Here is a 22,351-nt window from a genome sequence, read left to right as displayed (position 1 = left end):
AAATCCCTGATTGCCGGATGACGAAGGAATCATGTGCACTCCCGGGGAATTTGGCATTCAGGGACAGGATCTGGAGGGAGGCATCACATACCACCATTACATTCAGTGAATGAAAGTGTTTGCGGTTCCTAAAAATAGCCTACAGCCTTGCTGGAGGCTGAAGTGGTATGTGAGTGCCATCCACAACCCCTATGATGTGTGGGAAGCCAGCTATTTGGTAAAAATTGGCCTTCGCCACACTAAGGGAACCCATATCCACTGGCATTTTAATAAAATGATGGAGGTGTTTAAAAATGGCCTCCATCACTGCCCTCAGGATCCTTGAAAACGAGGATTGGGAGATTCCAGCAACTATTCCCACAGTGGTTTGAAAGGATCCTGAGGCAAAGAAATTTAACACCGACATTAATTGCGTAAGTGGTGGCATTGCTGTAGGACTGTCAATTTGACGTTCAAGATCACTCTCTATTAATGAGAGAGTGTCTAGGATGATTTGTGGAGGAAGACGGTATCATCTTAATACCTCATCATCTGGCATTCCAAAAAGGGTGACACGTGTACTATATATCTGGGGCCTTGCATGCCTACGAGGCCTACGCCTGGGACAAAGTTGAGGTTGGTCGGGTTCTGGAACCATGGCCAATATAATACGACCAACATCAACCTGAAAAGGTAAGCCAGGTAGTTATTGTTTTAGACAAATGTGTAAAGAAAAATATACTTATCTTTTTTAAGAAATCCAAAGATGCTTACAGGCTGGGGTCTTGTCATGAGTAAAACAACCTACATTTCAAAAGCAGAAAATATTTTTAGGCTTTTTTTGGGAAAACTTGGATTGTAAACACATTTTTTAGACTAAAAAAAAAAAGAAGGGAGCACACATTAGTTTGGAAAATCGCACGCTACATTTAGTGTTAAAACATGATTTTACACTGAAAAAATAAAAACACATTAGTGCGCGAAATAGTACGCTACATTTACAGTTAAAACAAGACACATTAGTTCACTAAATAGTACGCTACTTTTACAGTTAAAACAAGACACATTAGTTCGCTAAATAGTAAGCTACTTTTACAGTTAAAACAAGACACATTAGTTCGCTAAATAGTACGCTACTTTTACAGTTAAAACAAGACACATTAGTTCGCTAAATAATACGCTACTTTTACAGTTAAAACAAGACACATTAGTTCGCTAAATAGTACGCTACTTTTAAAGTTAAAACAAGACACATTAGTTTGCTAAATAGTACGCTACATTTAGTGGTAAGACATGATGCTAAGAACAACACATCTAATTTGTAAAATCATGAAAACAAAAACACTTACCAAAAACAGACAAATATCCCAAAGTTCAAAAACGTCACTGGGGCAATGCCAAAATTACTGTAAAGCAAAATAAAAAAATATTACAAACATTTGTAAACTATTTACTTTTTTTTTTAAGGTGGTTTATTAAAATACTTACTCAAAAAAATCACAAAAAAATAGCCAAACAAAAAAAAAAAAAACAACGGAAAATAAAGAAGCTAGAAATAAACCAAAAAAACCCCCAAAATTTTCCTCCTTCTACTCAGTCAACCGCAAAACCTCAAAAATACTCATACACCAAAGCTCCAACAAACAACATGCCACATCGACTACTGTCACACCAAGCCATAAATAGTCTTTATTTTCCCGCTCAAATTAAGGACGGACAATAGGAGTGCACAGTCAATGATGTGGACGAATAATGCTGACGCATGTATAAAAAAGTCACTGAAAAGCCAAGTCTGCTGTAGTGAGACCTGAAAGTCCAAAATGACTACTGAGCAGCAAAGCACTGGCCAAGAGGCGCCAGGTAAGTATTTCTCTTTTTTGGGCTAAAGGATACTGTTTAACAATAATTTTGGCCAAATTTTACAATTAAAATGTTAATCCCATTTTTAAAAAAGGTGTTGAGGATGCCATGGAAAAGGCTGCTGGGCCTAGTAGGCCAAATAAACCCAAAGAAAGGCAGCCACAATTCAAAAGAAAGGAGATGGAGGTGTTGATGCAAATGTGCATTGACAACCTGCCACAGGCACCAAGGAATATGGGTGCAAGCCAGAAATGGAAAATGTGGGATGACATAGCCAGTGGTGTCAATAGGGTGGGTGATTGTGAACGTTCAACCCGGGAGGTCAAACGCCGGTACGTAAAAACTACATTTTAGTAAAAAGTGTTTACAGGTCCAAATACTGCAGGAATAATGTCAACTTTTTAACCCACAGATGGAGCGACTTCAAATATCATCTTAAGCAAAAACTGGCTGATAGGGCTAGGCATGCAGGGGGCACAGGTAGGGGTCCCACCCCTGTGTCACTGGAGCTCACAGATTTGGAGGAGCTGGCCCAGGGGTGTGTGCAGGATGAGGAGGTGTTTGGCATGTCGAACATGGATACCGACATCCCAGTCTTTGCGGCTCCTCATGTTGCCCCAGGTAAATGTTGTAATGTTAACAACTCAGATATGTGTTTGGGACAATATCTAGATTATAATGTTACTCTTTTCTCTTTTTTCTCACTGAGACACAGGCGGATGAGTCTGCTCCAGAGGGGAGCTTTGGCCGTAGAATTTCTGCTGGCTCTGTAGGGGAGGAAGCAGTAGATCCAGCTGTGGACCCTGTGGCAGACAGTCCAGGGCATTCCCCCTCGCAGGCAGTGGGCCTCCTCACTGATCTCAATATTAAAACGGATCAGCAGACCGAGATTCTGCTGAGGATGGACGCCAATCTGCTACGGGTGGCGGACGCCCTGGAGCAAAGTGCTGCGGCCAATGTGACCATTGCTAAGGCCCTGGCAGAAAATACTGGGGCCAACGTGTGAATAGCAAATGCCCTGGAACAGCTCATTCGACCAGCACATGTTGGAGCCGGCCTCCCTTCCTGCCGGAACATCAGGACCCTCCACCTCTGGCACAACAACAGCCATCCCTCCAAATGTGCCTAGCCCTATGCCTAGTCCAGAGGCCACAACATCTGCCTCTGGCCAGGCCAGCAGAAGGACATCCCAGACCCATTCAGGCTCCCTCCCTACCCCTGCCAAACGGGCCAAAAGGCGATGACAGCACTGGATAATTTTCCCACAATCCTTCTCAGTGTTTGCCCCATATTCCTTAATGCCCAAAACCTCCCTCTCCTTTCTTGTGAATTTTTTATTAATTGTGTTTGTTTGTGGATTTCAAATGCCACTTATTTTGTTTGTGTGTTTTTAAAATCATTTGTTATTTGTTTTTACGTTATCAAGTTTTTTTTATTTCCCCAAAATTGGTTGAGAAATAAACCAAAAAAAAAAAAATACTGTTGAAAATCTGCACAATTCTATTGTTAATTTATTCAATAACTGTTTAAAAGGTAATCCCGCAAACAACATTACAAACAATACAATGGAAATCTAAACATTTTTTAGGGAAAAATAAACCAAGGGTTGAAAACAATTTATGAGTTTTAATTAACACTTAGCAAAAAACAAAAGGACGATTGTTTTCTTGGGCCCTAAAAAATGAAGAAAAACAACAAACCTGCATACAATATTGTTGCCCGGAAAAAAAAAAAAACAACTTTGGCAAAAACACGCAAATGTAAAATAAATTTGTAAGCTAATTGATTGTCTAACCCAGAAATTATCAGCTGAGTAGTTCACCTGTGTACGGTTTTTTGCTACTAAAAAAAGGCTATTTGCTAAACACCTTACAAGCATTTTTGCAATTCAAAACTGATTGTTTTTGAGGCCTCAATTGATAAATTGGGAAACCATCGATGAGCCACAGGAAGAATGAAGAGACCATCGTCATTGCGGTAGAGAATACCAGATCACAAGCTGAGCGAGCAGTTTGAATGGAAAGTGGATCAGACAGTGACCTAACACTTGTTCCGTTCACATTGGCCGTTCGCATCAGATAATTTATGTACGCCCAAAAAACGCCTCGACACGCCTGCGTTATCCCATCTCCACCCCCGTCACCACCTAAAATGGACAGTTCTGTCAATCACATTTGACATGTCACTTCCTGTTCGCTATTTGACGAACGACTGAAAAAAATATCGCAATCAGCCGTATGCACATGCGCACTGTTACACCAACGCATGCGTGGTTTAACAACATAGGAAGACTACAAGCGTACGACAGCTTACGAGCTGCTCTGAATGAGGGCCAATATTTTTAGATCACATTTTTCTGCACAAAGAAGAGAGTTATTTTGTTAGCTGAAACTTTATTTTCTGAGAATGTAGTGTAGCCTAAATATTATTTAGGAGCTAATGAAATGAAAGTGCATTACTTGTTAAATATTTGTTTAGCATACACAATGTCTTCCTTGTGTATACATTAAAAATACAAAAATATATTTTGATAATGCTTTTGGAAATGTATACACTGTGATAAATAGTAAGGCTGACATAGGATCCATTGAGTAACTACGTTAAAACAAATTAAGATTTAAACAATAATTGACTATTTGCCATAAATTGCAGAGACAACAACTTCTAGTAATACGTACAGTATCTGATTACATAATTCATTTAATAGTGTTATAATGCCTGTTCTAGGGTGTTTCATTTCTGTGCATTTATGTTGATTTAGAAGTAAAATAATTGTAATCAACTAGCTCATTCCCGTTACGAAAATTCATCTGTTGTCATTATGCTAGTAATTCTCTGTAGTACATTGGGTTAGGCTTAACATAAGGTAACAATACTAATACAAAATCTAACTAAATCATATTAAAATTTGGTCATCCAAATCTACAGTCAAATGTTCGCTGGTAAGCATTTATTAGCCTGGCGTTTGTAGGTTTATCAAACTTTACAATCATTTAATACATTAACCCTGATTTTCCTGATTAACAGAGTGGAGTTTTCCATTTTCCATTCACAGAGTGGAGTTATAAACAACTCTGAATAAGGCCATATGGGTACAAAATAGAGTAATATTACAAACTGCAATAAGCCCACAATTAAAAGTTTGTAATGTCATATGTAGTTGCATTAATAATATTTAATATAAAAAAATGTAAATAAGTTTGTGGAAATTGAGATGATAACTACTTGGCATCTCTAACATCCCGAGATTGAGCCTATGTGGTCTTTCCACAAGTCAAAGCACTGCTTTAACTCTCAATGTAAGCTTGCATATAGTCATTTTCCCACATTAAACATACATTTATTTTTGTCTTATCATTTTTTTCCTCTTTTTATTTACATACTTTAGTACAGTTTGTTCTGAAATGCACCATATTATTTTCTGCCTACTCACATCTGAGCAGCATTATTTTTGTATGCAGAGTGATCACCATATATAAAGTGTTGAATAAAGTCACTTGTCTAATACAGGAGTTTATCTCTATAGTTGCTCTTTCTATTAAGAATCTATAGATCTATTAATAATGCCATTGGTAGGCTTGTAACATAACATGTGTGCTAGCAGATGGGTCATGGAACTGCATGGTAAGTACATATTTATAAATACAATAACACTTGAACGGAATGGGATTGAAATGCCGGTTGCTGTTTAGCTGCCGGTTCATATCCAGACAGCTGCTGACCGAAGGGAGGAAATCCTGAAAGTGGCACGTAAGTATCCTAACCCTCCCCTCTCCCACACCTATCATGAATCTCTAGCTGGCATTCTGCCATTGGGATAACTACATACCCACTTGGACAAGTAAGCCTGACAAGTAAAAGTGAAAAACGTTTGCTGAATTATGCAATTTTTGCTCTGAATTGAATGTGGAAAACCTTTTGAAAATGTTTTAACTTCTACCCATATATTTAATCATAGTACATAAAAAAATAGTTTGACAGCCTTGCTTTTCATTTATAAAATAAAGAAATATTTCTGAATCTTTTATCTTTTTAATTTGTTCTGTGAGCTAATTTCGCTATTTATTGTTTCTTAGCTTTAAGATCTATTATAACCCCTCAAGCAAATTAAGTGTTACTTGTTGGAACTGTAGCAATAAACATCCTTTTACTTGCGATGAGAAATAAGTCAGTGCTTTATAGTTACACTCCATATTTTATGCAGCATGTGGGATATTTTTCAGTAAATTGTTTGTCCTTTTGTTACCTATATACTTGTCACAGAGATAACACTTTTACTCTACTGCTGCTTATGGTTATGCATAACATTCACTGGTGGTATGATGATAAACATAGTATAGTCCAATCTTGCTCTATTTTCCAGAAGTAATATATCAAGCATAATGAGGAGATGTAAAGAGGGCACCCATAATACTGATGATTGACGGCATATTATGGTAGTAAAGTGGAAAATTACTTCTTTTATTTTAATTCTCATCTAGAATATTGAATGAACACATCAGATTCAGTTTTGTATCCTTTTTTTATAAGAAATGCTGAATAAAGAAAATACATTTGTTTGACTGGTTCCCTGTATTTGCAGAATTTGACATTTTGACAATATTGGCTCTATGTTATGCAGCAAATTCAGTAGGAACCAGAAACAAAGTGCTGCAATTTAAGTGATACTAGGATGGAACATCCGAAATCGTATGGCTATTATAGTCTGCAATTTTGTTTTCTTAAGACTTAAATATGAAGCAATACAGGGTCTTTCAACATATGCACTCACTTAACTGAACCATTATAGTTACTGTAGCAACAAGTTTAAAGGTTTGGGTACATTTTAACAGTCTTTGCATAAATTGTAATCACTATAGTGTATAGAAAACATGCATTGAGAAAACCGGGCAGAAAATGCAGGACAAAGTACATATTAAGTCATATGAGGGGAGATGTATCAAGCTTTGGATAGAGATAAAGTGGAGAGAGATAAGGTAACAACAAATCAGCTTCTGTCATTTATCAAACACCTGTAAAATATTAGTTACATTAGGATCTGATTGGTTGGTACTTTATCTCTCTGAGGCTTGATACATCTTACCCATTATGCAGTAGTCTGGGTGCACATCCCTAATATATATATATATATATATATATATATATATATATATATATATATGTTTGGTATCCTATATTTACATGAATGATTTGTATGTCAGTTGACAGAAATTACACATAATATTTAATCTTTTGTTATAAAATGTTAGTTAAGACTCCGCAGGGTAAAAGATGTCATTCGCATAGACCAGGTGATGATCAGTATTTAGAAGACTAGGTTATCCAAAGAACTTTTTTATCAATTAACTTGATAACCTTTCCATCCCGCCATGCCATTTCCCAAGCACAGTTTATAGAGCTTATATCTGTAATTATATTTATTTTATATATTTTTTTCTTATTTTGAAGATGAGAACCCATGCACACATGCTCATTAAATCTTAATCAAGTAAGTTATATAATGTTACAAGTAGTGGCTAAGTGTACTTATCTTAGTGCTCTATTAGTCACAATGATTTAGGGCTCTGTTTATTAAAATACGCAATTTGATTGAGGATTTCCAGTGTAAATAACGTTTTTTTTTTGCAATGTGATAATTGCAACTATCACATTTATTTATTAAAATCTGCACGCCGTGACAGAGCTTGCAGTAGAGCTCTTTCCTAGGAAATCCATTTCCATGCTTGTTACACAGACTAATCACAATTGTGATAGACATCCTATTACTGGGCATGCACTATTATTAAAACTTCCATGTGCAGCTTCAAAGATCAAGTAGAAACTAAGCCGTGGCACTTTATGGGAGGGAGAGACCTGTGGATATGACAGAAAAGGTGTGCTTGTCTCTGATATCCACAGGTCTCTCCTCCCATTCAGTTCTGCATTTCACTTTGATCCTCTGTAGAAAAGCTCCAGGTCTATTGTGATTAGTAGGGAGGTACTTTATGTCCTGTCAGTTACACAATAAGTTAAAGGGCTTGTAATGCTGCTGCAGCAGTCTCTTGTGTGCACAACGGCCACAGAGTATTCTGAAGTTCTGAATGTTACTGTGTATGTAAACATTGGTCAGGGGGAGGAAGGGGGAGTGGGGTGAGGGAGCTGAAAGCTCTCTCCCTGTAGTAACCAGAGACACATCGCATCCGCAGACTGGAGGGAACCTGCATAATGCAAGGTGAAGGTGGTGTTATTATTACAAGGCTCCCTCCAATATTTTTTAACAATTGCACTATAATATATCTGAGCAGATCACAATTCCCATAACAATGATAGGAAATACGATCTGCTTATTAAAAAAATTTGATAATTAGGGCTTGGAGGATAAATTTGTGATCTCTCCTCTAATTGCCCTTTAGTACATTTGTGTGATACTTAAATATTGTGAAAAGGGTGTGACACAGTATTTTAGTAAAAATAATGTTGAAAAAAATAGGCCCCTTATTGTCCTTGAATGTAACTGTTGACCAGACAAAACCATAACATATGGATTACTGTGTCATAACCATTCACTTTATGGGGGGTATTTCTCATATTTCTCAAAAACTGGAGAGAGAGAAAATTTGTGTACATACACGAAATTCAATTATGTTTCATATGCACTATATACACACAGCTCAAAGATAGTTTTATACAATATTTTTAATAATTTTGTGCATTAAACAAAGTTTGTGTACATGGTGTCACTATCTCAGTCGCACTCTAAAAATTCTATATTCTGGAATTTTCTATAGTTCGGAATATTTGGATATGGAAGATTCAGCCTGTACTGTAAATAATGTAGCCCCACACTCTCTAAGCTATACTTATCATACAACATGATCTGCTGAAATTGTAACATTCCTGCTGCTGTTAAAGAAAGTCTAGGAAAGCAAAATTCTATCTATTATTTAGTCTGTAAAATCGTATTCTTTTTCCTGTAACTGTTGCCACTTCATTTGTTTATCCATCCCATTTTCCCCTGTGCTACATGAATTTACAGTTTTTATTTTCTGTATGGTGCCATTCGAATTTATGTCTAAACATAATATTTCTTTTATTCAATTGTATTCAGTAAAAATCTTTGCGGACCAATTTATTTTGGCTTTTTTTATTTTTACTTTTTTTTTCCAAACCAGAATGTGATAGTGATTTGCAAAGATTCTGTATCCTTTTTTGTTATTTCTTTGCTAAACCATGAAAAAAACAGTCATACATCAATCAGTAATCTCATTAGAAATGTAGGGATTGTCATAGTCCTTGTTTCAATAGCTATAATTACAAATATAACATTCTTCATTATGGCGACACCTCAATCCTCACTGGAAATGTTTCAGACCATATAGTAAAGGCTTTTTTTGAAAGGTAAAGCATATTATGACAGATTAACACAGATTTAATATAGTAGAGCAAAAAAAGGAGCCAAGATATTGATGGCCCTATTTATCACAGTCTTCATCTTGGATGTGATTAGATAAATTTGCCAGGATTTGCAATGCAATATATGAATACATTGCAAGGATGGATCAAATATTGCTTGCAGAGACAGAGCTTGAAAGAGAGCTCTGTCCTTGTGAATCCTCTCAAAACATTTTTCATGGAATTTTTTGCAAAAATTACCCTGAGAGTGGTACTGCACATGCACCAATGCAGCTCATCTGCCACGCCCCTGGCAACCAACCTCCTTCCACTAAGCTGACACATGCATAATGACCAGTTATCTGGTGAGCTCCCCTGTGCCTCCAGTCAACTGATCACCAGACCCCAGCATCTGACTTCTGCTGGAAACTGAGATGCCGGTTTACAGTTAGTGTCAGTTGCCATGGTCATAGATCAGTATACCGGTGATCAGCTTACCAGCTTACCGGCTCAGAGGAGTTCACCAGATCATGATCACTTGTCCTCTGAGTGCAGGCAAGTGTTTTTCTTTTTTATATATAATTTGTTTTACAGTGATCAGTGTGTGGAATGTTTAGACACCCAAATCTGATTACATGCACTGGCTCTCGGCTCTGGCATGTCTGTCAGAGCAGAGCAGGAGTTGGTGTAATGGGGAAATCCATAATAATGCAATCTCCAGGTGGCGTTATTATCACAGGGTTTCCCCCAGTATTTTTATTACAATTGAACTATAGTAAATTTGAAGCAGATCACATTACCAATTACAAGTATTCGAAATGTTATCTGCTTACTAAAAATATATACATTTAGGGGGCTAAGAATTGTTTTTCACGAAAACTGCTCCAAAATCAGTCATACAGTACTAAAATAATGTGAAAAGGGTGTAAAATACCCATTGTCACATTATTTTAGTAAAAATAATATTTATATATAGGGCCCTAAGGAATTTTCTATTGGGAATTCTGCATAGAGATTTTTCTGGCTGCTTTGGAGACTTTTGGAGAAATTGTAAAGGACAGAAAGATTGTCTGATTCAAATGTATAGAGACTGCTTTCTCATGATCATATACTGTACTGTATTTTAATTATGAAAGTCTAAAGGGTAAATGTACTAAACCAAAACCAATGGTAAATGACGGACATTGCTGCCATGTTGCTGACAAAACACCAGGTTGGAGCTTCTCTGAAATTGGTGATCTCCTGCAATTTTCTATGCACAATAGACTTTTGTATTTACACTGAATGTTGTGGTAAAAACTTTCAGTTGCCAGCAGTTCTGTAGGTGAGAATGACTTGTTAATAAGAAGGGACAAAGGAGAATGATCAGACTGGTTCAAGATGAAAGGAAAGTGACAGTAATTTAAATAACCATTGATTACAACAGTTGTATGCAGAAAGACATCTCTGATTGCACAGCACAACAAACCATAAAGTGTATGGGCTACAGCAGCAGAAGATTACACCAAGGTCCACTCCTATCAACTAGTAACAGAAAAATAAGGCAACAGTGTGTAGATGCTCACAAAAACTTAATACAGTAGTTAATAATTGTGTTAAAATTGTTCTATGCTGTTCTTTTCAAGATTTCTAGGGATGTCAGTGTATTTTCTGACATAAATGAAGGTTACCAAGACAACTATGTACCCTAAAGCTCAGTCATGAATCCTTTTCCTGTCCTGATACATGTTGGTGGTGAATGTAGGGTCACTACTTACATAGGGAAGTGTTTATGAATACTTTTTTATTATGTGTATCCCTGATGACAGTATGCTAGCCATACCTAAATGTCAGATAATGTATATGAATTGGTATAATGTCTAAAGCTGGGTACATACCTGACAGATATATCTGTAGATGGAGTGATCTGCAGATGATGGTTGTTAAAACACACTGAACAACCATTATCTTACTCCTGGCTGTGGGTCCCATTGACCAGGGGTCATAATGCGACCTACCTTCCCCCGGCATCTGCTGCAAGTACAGTAAAGTACAGTAAAGTACTTGTGCTTGGTAGACCGTCCGTACACACTGCACAATAGACAGATATATCTGCAGACATATCTTCCATAAGTTGTGCAGCAGAGCTGATGCAATGTGCCCATGAATGGCATTGTTTACAGACATATTGCTGGTACACACTGGCCAACGTGCACCTGATATATTAGCAGAACATCTGGCCAGCCAATATATCTGCCAGTGTGTACCCAGCAGAAGCCTCTTTTGTTTATTTTGTAGTATGTGTACAATATAGGTACTGTAGATAGACAAACAGTAGAGAAATCTCTCTCTCTCTCTCTCTCTCTCTCTCTATATATATATATATATATATATATGTCAAATGGAAACAGCAGCACTCCCAGCGGGCTTCAAAATAAATACAATAAGGCACTGAGTGGATATCAACATTTCGCCATTTAATCCATCATCAGGCTATACAAGAACGTGAATAAGTAAAGATACACTCATATAAAAAACAGGAACTTTTATACATCAAGTTTGTGCCACTGCTCTGATTCATTTGAGTATAAAAGCAGTTGTTTGTTTTTATTTATTTACATTTTTTTTAGTTCACACTGTGCACGTTAACATGGCAGAGAAAAATATTTCTTCACAAAAGACTAATGCATGTAACCGTATGACCTTACCCATTGGGTAAATATTGCGGTGTTCAGAGGAAGAGATGGAGGCTGTTCTTTTCAGTGAGAGATTGTTAAAGCGGTGGGTTCTTCAACTTCAGATTAAACCTTTAATGAACTCCTTAAGATGAAGGAAAAATTAACTGACTTTTTAAAGCATGGAATCATGCTCTCTGAATATTATAGAGAAAAGCAAATCCAGAGGGGATTCTGGGTGAAGAACATGCCAACCATCGGCCACTATAACAACAATTTTTGCAGAAGATGGGTCGCAGTTTTAAATAATAGCTGAATCAATCTCATGACACTAGTAATCGAGGAGTCTGCCTTGGAGTTGTCAGCTACCAAAGAGAGGACTGCCCATTTTGAATTATCACAAAGAAATTCACAAAATTGGTTAGAGAAATTGGATTCCTCAATTGCTTCTTACTAGAGAGATCTCACAGCTTTCAAAAAGAACAGGTTTGATAAGGGTAACCAAGACTAACTTGAACAAAATGTATATCCCTGGCTAATGGGGACTACTATACAATGGACCAGAAATATTAAATATAGAAAACCTTACAGATGACAGTTCCGGGACTATGACACAACCAGCAAATACAACACCTCGGCTAGAGAGTCCCAGGATACTCCAAGCACATCTGGATATAGTGTCAAAAAGCCCCCTTTAGAGGTAAAGACCTGTGCAAACCATGGAAAGGATGGAGACCTACTCGTAGAGGGAGACAATGCAAATGTGGGAAGGGGTCGTGGACGATCCAGGAGAACTTGGTATTTAACCTATCTAAAATGTTTTTGAGTAACACAGAAACATCAGTCCTCAATAAAGGGCTATCATATGTTCCTACCAATAAGTTCAATGAACTAGAATGGAAAATCAACATTACTCATTTACAGAGACAACTTAAGCTACGGGATTACTTCAGTGATAAACAACAACTACCCAAAATTGGAGATACTAAATATACGTCTTTTAAGAACAAATTGTAGTTTAATCCCATTTGCAACAATGCCTCCATCACAAATTTGTGCTGTGGCTAATAAGCCTCATAAGACTTTTTCTAACTTGACCAGAGATGACTGGAGAGTGTTGAAGCAGCTTAGATCATATGTTGACATTACGATCCTCACTGCCGATAAAGGTGGGCATATGACAAACTCCAAAAAGATCCTACTGTTAGGTATAAACAAGAAATAGATGATATCTTGGATCAAGAAGTGGTTGAAGGGGTGATCCACGAAGAAACAGCTAATTTCCTTAAGACATAATTCCCACGTGTGCCGATTATATACTGCACTGTCTACCTAAAATCCACAAATGCCTTGAAAATATCCTAGAGGGCCAATAATCGCGACCAGAGACTCCCTCTACAATAATATATCCAAGTTCTTGGATCATTTTATTCAAACCTGCATACAGATGGAACCAACATATTTGCAGGAAACTACTACCTAATTGAACAAATTAATTGTGTTGGGGAAATCCCACCTAATACCTGTCTCTGCTCTCTAGACATCTCCGCCTCTATACCAGCATTCCACATGATGTAGGCATAGTGGCCACACAAAGATTACACAGGTCTGTGAAATTTAAGGTATTGAAAGCTTTTTTAATAATACTTTTATATTCTTAATTATACTCCTGTGTACATCAAGAAATAGTATATTAAAACAATACCACATTATATTTACCTTTAAGGGGGTTACATACATTTTTAAGAAAAAAAACAAGAATTTTAATTGTTTTTGAAAGATTTATTGTATTTAAGTGTAGATGATATCACTGTGTGTTTGTCTTAATAACATACTAAAATAACAATAAAATCAAACAATAATAGAAACAAAAGCATAATTTTGAAAAAATTTTTAATATCTTTTTTTTTTCAAACTTCGTTTTGTCGCTTTTTGCTTATAATTTTGTTCTGTGTTGTCTGTGTATCATCCAGCAGCAGACAGCCATCATGCTGATGTCCCAACGACCCTGGTATCTTCTTTCTACATCTTTAACTTCTTGGTGGAACCTTTTACCCTGTTCTTAACTGAAGTCTCCGAGATTATTCAGGAAATGCTCAATATGGGAATTAAAAAAATATACCATTAAACTTATATTGCAGCCAAGGTTTCTGTAACTACTAAGCATTTCCCAGACAATTTCTTTGTAGTTTGGATCCTTGACATTGCCTAAAAATTTTGAAACCACTTGTTTGAACAAAGTCCATGCCGAAAGTTCCACAATATTTATTACACACCCGAAATGTTAATCTTTAATTAACTTTCTAATGTCAGGGACTGTAAAAATGCCTTGCTTCAGTTTAGCATTGGATAAGTTAGGGAATTTGGTGCAAAGATATTTGAAAGTTTCTCCATCTTTAGGCAGTGCTTTTACAAATTATTTCATCAGTCCTAATTTTATATGCAGAGGTGGAAGTAAAACTTTATTTGAATCTACTAAACTGGATTTGATAACATTATTTTTTCCAATTTCTAAACTTTTTTAGGCAGGGGTTAAAATGAGCCGGTTCAAGGCAAAACTGTGTTGCATCTGTTGTATTTGGTTCCACCTTCACCAGCTCACCTTACAGTTGTAGTTGCTGTGTGTGTGTGCAATGTTCCTTTAGACAGTATGGGGTTTAGGCCCTTTGTACATTTCAGCTCCAGGCCCATGTGGACCTTAAACTGGCACTGGGCGGGGAGACAGTTTTATTATGAGAATTGAATTGCAATGTTCTATACAACCAACTGAATTCATTTAAGACACTGTCTTATAATAAATGTAGGCAGAAAACATTTATTAGTTTAAAGAATATGAAAAAAAATGACTTATTCATAAATACACGTTTTACAGAAAAACATGATGTGATATGAAAAATTGGGCAGTCATTTTTGTGTTCATAAGCCAAAAACCTATAAGTATCACATACATTCATTAAAAAAGCTTTTTCATAGCAGACCTGTGTATTGGAATCCAGTAATATTTATGCTGGTCCACCCATTGAGTTCTTTGTAAAGTTACTCAATTTGACACTCACACGCAACTTTTTTCTCTTTAATGGTGAGTTCTTCCAGCAGTGTATGAGGTGTGCAATGGGGTCACATGTCACACCCTCGTATTCAAATGCATTCATGTTAATGATTGAACATGATCTTTTCCTGTCCTCTGAAATGGTGCCTGAGATATATTTCTATATGCATTATATAGATGATGTTCTGTTTCTTTGGACTGCTCCACAGGATTCCTTTATACAACATATGGAAAAGATCAATGCCCACGACTGTCCAATTAAATTCACCTTTGGGATGAGTTTACCCAACATTCATTTTCTTGATGTTCACATCAGTATTATGAACCATAAATTGGTTATAGGGATCTATACCAAACCTACTGACCGCAATACACTTTTAGCGGCCCAAAGTCATCATCCTCCTGCTCTAAAAAGAGGTCCACATTTCACACAATTACTGTGAGTTAAAAGACTTACCAGTAATCCTGAGGAGTTGGACATCAATATGCAGATAATGCATGACACATTTTACAATAAGGGATAATCTCCTTGTGTTCTTGAAAAGACAAAACAAAAGGTTGATGATATACCCACGCTAGGCATGTTGACAAAGACTTGCAAGCTATTACATAAGATAGAAGTTCGCATTCATTGGGTTCACAAATATTCCAGAGTGGATAATTCTAGTACCAAACTATCAAGATCCCTTTGGACTATAATTGAACAAGACAAGGATCTGAAGAGCCTCAAACACACCAAGATGATGTCTTGCTGCTCCAGAGGATGCAATATTTGAGAATGGGTAAACATACATCTCAAAAAGAATACCCTCTAATATTCAACAGAAACCTGGAGGGTGCTTCAAGTGCCTGGACTACGAGGCACTGCACTACTACCTTCAGCACTACACTACCTACCTGCAGCTTCCTGATTACCACTAAATACTTTTTCCATCCACATTCTGGATTTAAATATCGGATACACTCTCCTCTTATGTGTAGAAGTACCTATGCAAAATATCTCATCAAATGCTTTTGTGGGCTGTAATACATAGGGAAACCTATTAGAACCTTCAAGTAATGCATGTGCCAGCACTGCTCAGCCATACGAGCAGCATTGAACAACATCAAAATAGATCAACCAGTTACAAAGCATTTTGCTTTGGCCAAGCACAACCTGTCCATATTGAAATATATGATTATAGACCATGTCCAGGTAGATATACATAGAGGAGATGGAGGAGAGAGATTACTACAACTTGAGATGCAGTGGATACACAAATTGGATACTGTGAGACCAAGAGGTCTTAATGATTAGCTGCCTTACATTTTTTTCCTCTGAACTACTAGATTTTGTATTCTCTTTTGTGAAGCAACAGTTCCTAACTTACAGAGTATTCCCTACAGACTACTAATCGGGGTGGTACATTTATTCAGAGACATATCACTATATGTTCACAGTTATTTCTGTTATTAATATGATACTTTTTTTCCTGATATGTTTGCTGATATTTTTCAGATATATGTATCTATACAGAACATATATGTATATATTAATATATTCTAAGGGATCTTCTTGAGTTACAGTATTTAGTCAGGACACTTATTATGTGGTGGTGTTTTGTTATTACTTTGTACACATTATTTTCACATTCTTTGTTTATTGTTTCCATGGACACTGCCACAGCCGTCTGCCCCAGAGTCCAGACCCACACTTCCTGGGTGACACGCAAACGTAAGGACTTCTGCAATGCATTCCCGGATGTGATGTCGGACCAGAAGTGGTGGGGGTTCCGAAGCTGTCGGAATGGGGTCTGAACTTTGGAACACCTCTTTCATTAAGGGGTTATTTAGGTGAGTGTATCTTTATTTATTCACTTTCTTGTATATCCTGATGACGGAATAAATTCCAAAATGTTGATATCCACTCAGTGACTTATTGCATTAATTTTGAAGCCTGCTGGGAGTGCCGCTCTTTCCATTTGACTTTATCTACTTGTGTGAGCCCGAGCATCATGGCAGCTGTTTTTTGATGTGACTTGGAGTGTCTGCTATTCTTGGATGTTATATATATATATATATATATATATATATATGTGTATCTATATATATATATATATATATATATATATAAAATCACAGATGGCTCTCATGACTCAGATGTGCTGTGGGAGCTGGTTCAGACACTAAAACTCACACTTTCCCAGTTGATTCCAGTGTCAGTCACAGATATGGGGCAGCCATCATGAAGAAGATGAGAACCACGTGGTAAGTAGGATGAGTTGGGGGCAGGACAGGGGCAGATAGAAGTGTCTCAGCATATGTAAGGTCCATTTTACTACTGTATATTATATCTGAGATCAAGAGATCTCTGAATCTGTGATCCAAAAATTTACTATATTTTATGGAGGATCCCCTGACATTGAGTTGGCTAACTGTACGAGAAAGCTCAGTGATCGTCGACATGGTCATAATGACAATATTGACCATGTCAATATTCATTGTGTAGACAGCGATGAAATATAAAAATGTTATAATGTTGACATTTCATCCTTGTGGCCCAGTGGTAACTTACCTAATCCTGGTGTTGTAGCGGCTCTAGCAGCATCATCCAGGTCCCAACAATCTTGTGTTCATCACTTCCGGGTAAGAGCTCAGATCCTTTGGCATTCCGGTAAGTATGTCTATGCTATCACTAACCCTAACCCCTAACCCTGATTTTCCATCTGGTACTAAGCCTAACCACCCCTCCTCCTGCAGCCTATACTTAACCTCCCACAGCCTAACCCTAATGTCAAAATTCTGACAATGTTGACATTTTTTCTATGGTGACAACTTTATGAATGTCAACATTGCTACTGTAGACCTTTTGACTTCATCACTTTAGGAACAACTACAGTGTAATTCATCAAGAATTCAGCATTTATTTCAAACCAGTTTCCTAATAAAGATTTTGCAGTTGGGTGAGCAGAGATGAATAAAAAAAAGCCTATAGCAATTTAAATAATAGTTCATAGCCTCAGTGGGTATAAATTTCATGATGATAGATTCACCTGGGTGGGGATTAGGGTTATCCTATTACTATGGTCGTTTTATTTGTAAAAGAAACAAAATTTATGATGGACATGTGGCTGAGTATGATAAAACTGGTTTTACATTAAGTTGAAATTACTTTTTGCCTGCAGGACTATATCCTGTAATTGCTGAAGTTTGTAAGCAGTGTTTGACTACACAGAATCTTAATATCTGTACATGACATGTATTTGTGCATATTGTTAGAATATTATTTTATATAGAAATCACAAGTTGGAAAAACAGCATTTAGTGAACGAGTATGTTTAGTAATTCAAATATTGTTTAATAATATCATTTACATAATATAAAAAAATATATTTTTTTGTCTTAAAACTTGTTTGTTTTCATTGTTACTCTAATGAGATTTTTTTCTGTTTGCGCAGGAGAGTACCATATCAGTGTTCATGAGTGAAAGCTTGGAGAATGCAGAGTACAGAAAATTTGCATTGAAATGGGATACTGAATCTTGTAGACAATATATTTTTACTGCACAATTTTTAAAAGCTTATGTTAAACTGCTAATCATCCAAAACCACATGTCGTCTTGTGGTTCTGTTCAAATTGTAATTGCATATTTTCTTTTTTTTCAGAAATGGATTTGCAACCAGAGAGCTAAATCAAAATAATTTCCTTAAAAGTTAAATGCTGTAACACATTTGGTTGCTTTTATTTTGCTTTATGTTATCAATGTAAAATTAGCAGAAATTTTATTTAATGCCATATTTCTTTCTCTTTTTTTCAAGTTGTGTTGATTTAAGAAAATATACTGTAGTGATCATTCATATATTTAATTTATTTACATAATATGATCTCTAGTTTTGTGTTATCCTTAAACATTTTAAGATAACATTAGAAAAACAAATATATAACATATTTTTTTACATAATTATCAGTTTACAAAATATATTGAAAACCTTGCAAGATCACTCAGTCAGTGGTCAGCTATCAAAAATGGTTGCATGCAGTTCCAGTCTGCTGAATCCATATGGCACTGAATTATATCGCACTAGGGAAATTCATTCACAGCTGCTATTCCAACTGAGAATGTATTTTACTTCCCTTGTTACTTTCTGGATCAACCAACTGGAGAACCACAGAAGAATATAATACAGAAGAATCACAATATTAATATTCATTTATATGTAACATATCCTAAATTATATATTTATTTTTCTAAAGGAAATGGCCTCTTTTGTAAAAGCCTTTATTTGAAATATATTTGACATAATTATGCTTAGCATATTTTTTTCTATTTTTGGCTCTATCTACTATCATAATCATTCTCATTATGTTTTTATTATATGGCAAGCAGGTTGCTTCCAGCATGTTAAATAAAACATATCTCCAGAGATTAAAGAATCTCCTATAGTGTGTTTCGTAGATATATTTATGACACTTTATTAGTTTTTTAGTAACTAAAATAATTCATATAAATTTGTTCAAGGACATTTTGAGGCTAAAACGTTGTTTATAATGTAAATATATTTTTTTTCTTCTTTTGCTTGCTTTGTATTTAGTGTATCAATAGAACGAAAACATTTTTAACAAGTCCAACTAAATAATTACCTGTAAAACTGTCCTACAAACTCTAACACAAAATTGCTTAGGATCTCCCAAATGAATGAAATCCCCAAATTTCTAAATATTACAAATTGTTTTATTAAAAACAAATTGTTTCAATCTTAGTGCCATTGATAACTGTCCACTAACAGCAACAAATACACAGCAATATGGTTTTTATTAGCACTAAAATATTTTGAGCACATAAAGAGAAAACTTTGTGAACAATTGTCTGTATTATTGAAATACTGTGGTTTAAAATGCACTTTTCTAAATCTAATTCTGTTCACACATGCTGCTATGTAACAGGCGATATTGGACCAATTGCTGGGTTCATAAATAGTCACAATGTCCAATAGTAAGCTGACTGAAATCAACTGAATCTTTACAGGACATGTTGGCAATCATTGCACATATGACTATTGGTGGCCATTTCCAGATGCAGTACCATAGCAGAGCTATATATCCACCCTAAATTAGAAATGTGATTTCATAATTCAATGATGAAGTGACAAGGCTGCAGGGACCAGAAAGAAGTTAAGCACCCAGACCATTCTAGATGTCAGGGTGTTGATCCAGGCACACTTCAAAACAAATTCAGGTGCCAGAGGAAAAATAAGGCACTTCCCCCTACATCTTGTTACAGCACTGTTCAGATTACAGTAATAGTTGCATAGTCATGCCTGCAGTCATTTGGCCTCAGGGGCTAAATGCCATCTACATGTATGCATATGTATCAAGCAACCAAATTAACCAGTATATGGCCTTAAGTGGATTATTTTTCATTTCTGAACATTTGCACTTTTGTCAGTTAATCCCTTTGTCTCTGCAAGGAAAATAAGTACTGTAGCTGTTCATTTGCAGTTAGTATCACTAGCATATTGTTAGAAGTAATAACTTTAACTATACTGTACATAACCTTTGTTTATTTATCAATCTCACACATTGACCTAAAGATGGTGAAACCAACACAATACAAGCTTATAATACATTTCCTCATTTCACTTTATAGAACAATGTACTTCTACTGCTTGATATTTTGGGCTATCTTGTATTAATAGCTCACTTTAACTCTCAAAACTTTAGCTACCCTCTACCCCCCCAATAAAACTTAAGTTTAGTAATATGTGTCATTAATTGAGTGACAATAAATGCTTTAGTTTATTTACTTGGCTGTGTGGGTATCAATGTTCCTATTTTGTGAACTCCTATCTACATGAATGTTTGACATAGATTTTTGACCGCTTGGAGTATATGGCAAAAAGTATGACTGTTACAGGCATTAGGTGCTCCTGCAGCCCTGGCATATTCCAATATCCATAAGTGAAACAATATTTCTTGCTTTAATTTCACCTAAGTGAACTACACATAATGCTAAATTGTAAGTGTTTCCTTGAGTTCATCTTTAAAGTGAGAACCTTGACATAATCAGTGCATCCTACATTTTCCTTGATTCAGAAATTTTATGTAATATTTATTTGAGTGTGATCACCATAGTGTTCCATGAAGAATATGTTAATCAACTGATGTGGAAAAACATGTCATTATTTTGAAGAATTTGTATTCATTTCGGAATTAATGGTTTGCTTTAAAATTCTGAACTACAGTATCTTAGTTATGAGGCTTAAAATATGCCTCTCTCAATAAAACTCACTGCCTCTGTCATCTCATATGTCATAAAATATTATTTAACATAAGCTTTGGAATCATTCAGATTGTATAAGGTAAATTTGAGGCAGGTAGATATGTTGTTTTTGAATATCATGGAATTTCCCCCTTGCAAAGTGTTCTTGACTTTAAACAATGCAACATTTTTCAGATGTATGGATTTGGCATTTGAGCAAAAATATCCCTACTTATAGCACTCCAGTGTGAGTTCTAAAGCATGTAGTGAAGATAAATTGGACAACAATTAATTTAAAGGATGTGGGACTAATTTATTAAAAAGTTGTAAGTAGCAATACAAACCACATGTTATAATTATTCTCTGTTTTCTCCATTGTGGTCAACAATAGTTTCTATTTAAAGAAAATAATTATCTATAACAGAGCATTACATGTCATGTGGAAAAGCCAGCATATGACATCTAATGCTGTCTTTCAGATCTGGCAGACATATATCCTGATATACTGTAGCTGGCTATTAAAAAATTCATAACAAAAAGTTACATGGGGTGAAGTCCATTGATTGGAGTGGCCAAGATCTCTGAATGTAGCGTGTATCTCTTTAGTCTGTAAATTGTTGCTTTAGTATTGGTAGTACTCTTTAAGTGATTTATATCATTGCATGGTGACAACATTTTTAACTAATCTTTTTGTTTTCAGTAAAAGGCTAGAGTTTCTTCTGAAGTAACTGTTCTCAAAATTTCATTATGAACCTTAGAACTCACTTCACAGTGCACAAAGTAGTGACACTTTAATTTTAAGAACCCAGTTTCTTACCTATACCTTAGGATTTGTGTATATGGGTATTTTGTATCCTTTCAAGTGATAGTACATAAGGGCAAAGATTAAAAAAATGAAGTAACAGTATACATAAAGATTTATGTTTTAAAGTATATATACAGGGCTTTGTCCCCTTATATTTATGAGAAATAGATGATACCATTTTTTAATGAACTTTAATTATGTTAAATATATATGAAAAGGGGATTTTAACCCTTATATTTTCCTGTGTTCCTGTATATTGCCACATTGAAAGGGAGCCTTTAGAAGTTATAAAACAAAACAATAAAGTTCACTTAGGGTATTGTTAGCAACATAAAATATACTACCTGCGAGAGGGGCATACTGGTAAAAACATGAAAGTGGTCTGATCAAGGTGA

Source organism: Taudactylus pleione, unplaced genomic scaffold (genome assembly GCF_031769625.1).
Source record: "Taudactylus pleione unplaced genomic scaffold, aTauple2 ptg000064l, whole genome shotgun sequence".
Lineage (NCBI taxonomy): Eukaryota > Metazoa > Chordata > Amphibia > Anura > Myobatrachidae > Taudactylus > Taudactylus pleione.
The sequence above is the reverse complement of the archived record's forward strand: the minus strand, read 5'-3'. Positions refer to the sequence as shown.